The following is a 6348-nucleotide window of genomic DNA, read 5'->3' as shown; positions in this document are numbered from 1 at the left end:
GTGGGGTGTTTCCCACAGAGTTACATCAGTGTTCTAATCAAGCTCTGTCTACTCATCCAGTTTCAACATTGACTTCAGTGTAAATATCACCTCTTCCCTTAATATGAACAGGGGCAGGATTCCACTAGCCCATCCAGCCGACAAACAATGTAGCACAGAGACAGTACTTCTGCTATATCAGTGAGTACACCAATCCACCAGCTATCCCTCATATGGGTGCAGTCTAGTGCAGCCCAGTGCAGCCCTGAAACTTCATGCACAGTTTCCTTCTGCCAAGCTCATCTACTCATGCTTGTTAAAAAGAACAAGCATTGGCCCTTAATGTGTATGTGTGGAATGCAGATTTCTCCAACTCTTTATAGCCAAACTAACGTCAGATACACAGCAAGAAATTTTTCGAGACACACTAGAGAGTGGAATCGGGCTCAATAAAACTCACTTGCAACAAACCACACATTTCCCACACCTAAAAATATGAAAACCTACACAAAACATTAAGAGAACATTCTAACAGGCCAGGCCAGTGACATTGTTAGGGCTCTTTATTACCTTGCAGGAGACCTGGGCTGAGTTCCCAATTTATTTGTTTATTTTTTAAATGTTAGCATGGGGTGCAAAGTCGTAATCAGCATTATGTAAAAAGCCTAGCAATTCTCACTTTATAGGTTCTATAACATACATTAAAAAGACAGAGGCTTGTATTTGCTCAGCAGACATATACATTCATTAACCCAAGGATTAAATACACACCCACACAATAATTAATTTTATCCTATTTGTTTTGTTTATTACAGTGGTGTCTATGGGCCAACAGGGAACAGTGCCCTGTGCTGAGAGTAGGGCCAATGTAACCCAATTACAGTAAACATGAAATGCATCAGAGCAATCTGTGTGCACAGACTATATCATCAGCTAGTGTATGTTCAAATATACTTTGCTCAAACAAATGGAGAGGAGCTCAGAGGGAAGATGATTGCACTTCCCTGATTCAGGGCTACTTGGCCCCGCAAGGGTAGCCCTAATTTATGTGACCTTTCCCGAGTCACCTACAAAATGCCCTTTCCTCCCCTTTTGGTGGAGATGAAGATGGGAAAGGTGCAGAGGAGGTAACAGAGCTGCCTTTGCCAGCTTTACACCTGGGCAGAGCTCCCCGTCAGGGAGACATTCTCCACTGGCCGGCTCTGGCTGCTCTGAGGCCATTTTGCACCACACCTCAGTGAACTGGCAAATCCAGCCCACAGTAGCCAGGCAGTGAAATGGTTATTATACTTCCTAACATTAGAAAGTTGTGATTGTTAACCTTTATAAATGCATAGGGCCAAATTCAGAGAATACAAATCAGAAGTGAGCACACATGCCATGCTTTGAAATGCATATGTAGGGAAGTAGTTGATCTGTCCCTGTAATGACCTGTAAGGTAGTGAGTGTGAGCACCCAACTGCAGGTAGACCTCAGCATTAACAAAAAAAAGTCACCACAGTATTTAGGGTGAGTACTATTAGGGTTGGCATTTGTAACAGTGATATACTTTTTAACCATACCCCTATTAAAATTAGGTGAGATTTAAAATAGTAAAGGAATTATGTTTTACAAATAATAAGAGGAAGAAAGTGATTAGCAACTAGGATTGTTGCTTGAGGATTACATAAGTTTAAGAAAAGATCATATCTGACTGAATACAAAGACCACAAGGGATTTTTACTTCATTCTCCCCCAGACTAATAAGTTTAAATTATATCTTAAGCATAAGCTTAGTGCCATGTATTTATATCCCATTAATATCACTAATTCCAGTATTTACCGTGGCTTTCTTTTATTTCATATAAGGTGCTTTATGGGAGGCAGAGGCGTTAGATTGTTAGTGACTACCTTCCTTATGATTCTTGTCTTTCTTTCCATTATAGACTAAGCGTGACACTCTGTACCTCAGAGCGGCACCCTGGAACCTCCATATTCACCATAGTTACATGAACATATGTTTTGTACAAAGTATACCTTGTGAGGTATCATTTTACATTCTTGGCCTATTGAACATTAATAGCCTGTTGGATTGTATGTGCTATCATTGTAAGTCCAACAGCCATCCCAGAAGCCTTCTTAGAGAGAACATGTTGACAATGGTCAGTAGTGTCCAATGGGGACTACCTGATCCCCACATCAAAAGATCTTTCCAGCAAGCTGGAAGAAACTGTAGAAGGGAGGAAATGGCATCATGATTTGGCCTCTCCCTCCACAACTCAACACCTGAAAACTCATCTGGAGGACAAAGACTTTGAACTGGGGAGGCATTCTCAACTGGAAAACAGTCCCAGTCTGTGTACTGAGGAACTGTATTATCTGTCAGAATAAGATACTGCTTAATTCAAATCCTGTTTAGTTTGTAGAACTCAGACTGCAAATTTACTTTTATTTCTTAAGTAACCAACTTTGATCTCTACATTTGCTACTTATAATCACATAAATCTATCTTTCTGAAGTTAATAAATCTTTTATATTTTACCGAAACAGTGTGTTTTGATTGAAGTGCTAAGGACATGTCAAATCAGTTTACAAAGGCTAGCGTGTGTCCGCTCCACAATGAGGAAGGAGTCGACTGGATAATGAACTAACACTGGTTAGGCTTCTGGCCAGTGCAAGAAGGTACAGTTGTGGGGTGCAAGACTGGAGAGCAGGGGGGAGGGGGAAATTGGCTCGAGCCTCTATTGTTGGCTCATGAGTGGCTGGGAGAAGAATTTATATAACTCAGTTGGGTGTGTCCCTGCCTATGGATGTCTAAGTGCAGCACCTGTCAGAGGCTTGTAGCTCAGCAACATCACAGAGCAAGAGGGATACCCCAGGTTGGTGAGACAAGAGGGATCAGCTGTCCCACAGTCCAGGTTGCACCCTGGAACCCCATCACACTATGACTGTTGAAAGTTGAGACCACCCTATAAATTATACAAACTAGATCAGCAGTGAGTTACAAGATATGGCATAAACCATGTGCAATATTCACAATATGTAAACATTACTACTATTTCCCACTGGCATGCCTAGATACATTTAAAATAAGTTACATGTCCTTATAATAGTGAGGGCACATAATTTAAAAACTAGATTTTGGAAGTGAACAAAGTGAACAGCTATTCCACAGCAAAATAATTTTGCATTCTGTTCAATAAGAACCTCTCCGATTAGAAACCAAAGTGCAAGAGACTGTTGAATGTACGGTTACCCAGTCATGGTGGTTTGCTGCTATTGGTAAGAATGTTGCTATTAATATTTACGCATAGGATCAGTATTCAAGAGTTTTTCAATAGCATATCACTTGGAAGAAGTTCTTTCATTAAGACGTGCAATTATAAGTGGCGATCCAAAGACACCAATTGTTGAAGTTGACTATTTCCATTCTAATTCCTGTTTTCAAGTTGCTCAAAACTTCCGAAAGCTTCCACCTTTCAGCTCAAAAAAAGACATTAGATGCACAGAATGCTCAAAGGGAAAACATAGACCCAAAGAGCTGTGCATGTCACAGCTCTGATACAATGTGCCATAGGTAGTAAGAGATACACAGACCTTTAAGTATTGACAGGATGTGGTGATGTGCAGAAGGGCTTTGAAGTAAAGCCTTGCTGAATTTAAACTTCACTGCATCAATGAAACCAAATCCAAAGTAAAATAAACTGAACCAGCAGTAGTACAGCACTACCAAAATCTTCAAGGAGGTACAGACCCATCATAAAATCTTCTATGATATCCCCTTCTCAACTGCTGGGGACATGGCTGGGCTTCCTTTTGGCTCAACAATCCTCGGGGGCTGGAATAGTGGCATTTTATGTAATTTCTTAGGCATCTCTTTACTTTCAGCAAGTCTCTCTCACTTGGCCAGATCGGAGCCATGATTAGGAGATCAATTAATGCAACTAGCACATGTGGTATCTTACCCAAGTTCACAAGGGACAAGGAAGTCTTAGATACCATGAGACTCATCTCACCTCAGCCTTTCATTAATTGTAACCACAGAAGATAAGACACAGCATAACAGGCTACTCCAGAGTTTTTATAAGAGAAGACGACAGCCTGTCCATAGGGGAGGCACTGATTATCTTCATCAATGTTAGGCCTAGCACCTCCCAGCTGCCTTGGGAGCTGAACTCCCCATTTACAAACTTGTTATAGTACAAATTAATAAGCATGAATTAGCTACAACATATGAACTTGCATTTTTCAGTGTGAACAGTGAGTCAGAGCATTTCTATTCACATGAATTTTTTTAAAAGCCATATAGACCAAACTGATAGTTGAGCCAACTTTCAAGCTCATACGAAATCCTTAAAAATACGGTTCCACTTACACAACATTCCTTATGTTCAAGCAGGATTAAGAGTGCATAAGTATAAAATCAAAAAATTTGGGGTTTATTTTTTTTAAAAGCACTCAGACTGGTCCTAAATCTGCACCTATTAAAATCAATGGGAGTTTTGGGAACAAAGTTAGGCCAGTGCTCTCAGTGCTTTTGAAAAATTCCATCCTTCGGTTAAAACTGGAAAGCAAAACAATCATGACACTACTATTTATAAAGAAATAACACTGGTAAATATTTCTTACAACGTTTCTCGACTATCCTTGTCTAATTTAATTCTTCATAAGGGGGTTCATTTTGTTTGCTTGGGATTTTTACTTTTATATTTTTGTGCACATGAATATATCAAATCATATGAACATAAGACACTACATAAGCACATTTTAACATGGCATATAAAGGAAAACTGTATATGAAATCTGAAACTCACTTTTACAGAACTCCCATACATTATGCCTGATTCACGCCCACACTAGTTTTGCTCTAGTATAACACCATTGAGGTCTGTGGGCTCACACACTTAAAGTGGAAAATCAGGCCCAATGTGCTCACAAGCTGGCCTGTTGAAAAATATTAAGTTTAGTCATAGATCTGTATTGATATTAATAAAGCTGTTACACAAAGGAAGCAGAATTTTTAAAATCTTAGAGGCATGTTACTTTTAGCTGCCTGGTTAAAAATGGAGTCGGTAAAATAAACTGCTGCTGATTTATCATAAGGAAACATTTCATTTTTAGAAAAAATTATCGGTAGGCAGGATAGTCTAGTGCAGAGGTTCCCAAACTTTTCTTATTGCATATCCCCTTCTAGATCTATCAGCTGCCTGTGTACCCTTACCCTTCTCATCACTGATTCTTTGTGTGTTCTTCTTAACACTGTGTCTTTAGCCATCTGTTCATATTTCACTGTTACATACAGATGTAGTTCTAGTGTGATGTATACAAGCAAAAAACACACCCCATTAAGTTCTGAGATCAGTTAGACTGGACAGCTGGTGGACAACTGAACCTGCTCTTTATGGTGATTGCAGGTGAGGGCTCTAGTCAGCATTGCTGTGTTCTCATTGGTGCATCTTGAAGTAAATTAACTACCATATTTTATAAAACAGTTTTAAAGCTTTGTCTGAGCAGCTTATAAATAAAACACACCATTACGCACTTTTTCTCACATACCCCCCAGAGGTACATGTACCACAGTTTGGGAACCCCTGGTCTGGTGGACAGATGTCTGGGCTGGGACTCTGTCTGATATTTGATAAATCACTTCATCTACTCTGAGCCTTTGTTTCCTACCTTTTATCTGGTTTGTCAATTTAGATGATAAACCCTCAGGGCAAGGACAGGCTTGTACCATGTGTACAGTGCCTAGCACAAGGGAGCCCTGATCCTCCAGATGTTACAGTAATACAAATCAGGGCTGCTTGGGGTGAGGGGACAAGTGGGGCAATTTGCCCCAGGCCTCCACAAGAGTTTTTCGGGGCCCCTGGAGCAGGGTCCTTCACTCGCTCCACGGACCCCGGAAAACTCTCATGGGGCCCGGGCCCCTGGAGCTTCTTCCGCTCTGGGTCTTGGGCTGCAATTCGCCAGCAGGGGGTCCTTCTGCCCCGGGACCCACCACCGAAGACCCCAGGCCCCCTGAATCCTCTGGACAGCCCTGATACAAACATATGTTTGCAGTGTTGTTGTGGCTGTGCTGGTCCCAGGATACTGGAGACACAAGGCAATCTCTTTTATTGGACACAATGTAACCCTCAATTGCCCACTTTATTTCAAATGACCACCTACAACATGCATTACCCATTATCCTTAACAATCTGTCCCAACTTGTATTTAGCTCAGACACTGATTTCTTTTCCCAGACTTGAAGAAGAGCTCTGTGAAGCTCAAAAGATTGTCCCTTCCACAAACAGAAACTGGTTCAATAAAAAGGTATTACCCTCATCCATCTTGTCTCTCCCATACAAACCCCCAGCATTTATTGACCAAAAAAAAAAAAAAAAAAAAAAA

This window comes from Chelonoidis abingdonii, chromosome 4 (assembly GCF_003597395.2).
Source record: "Chelonoidis abingdonii isolate Lonesome George chromosome 4, CheloAbing_2.0, whole genome shotgun sequence".
Lineage (NCBI taxonomy): Eukaryota > Metazoa > Chordata > Testudines > Testudinidae > Chelonoidis > Chelonoidis abingdonii.
The sequence above is the reverse complement of the archived record's forward strand: the minus strand, read 5'-3'. Positions refer to the sequence as shown.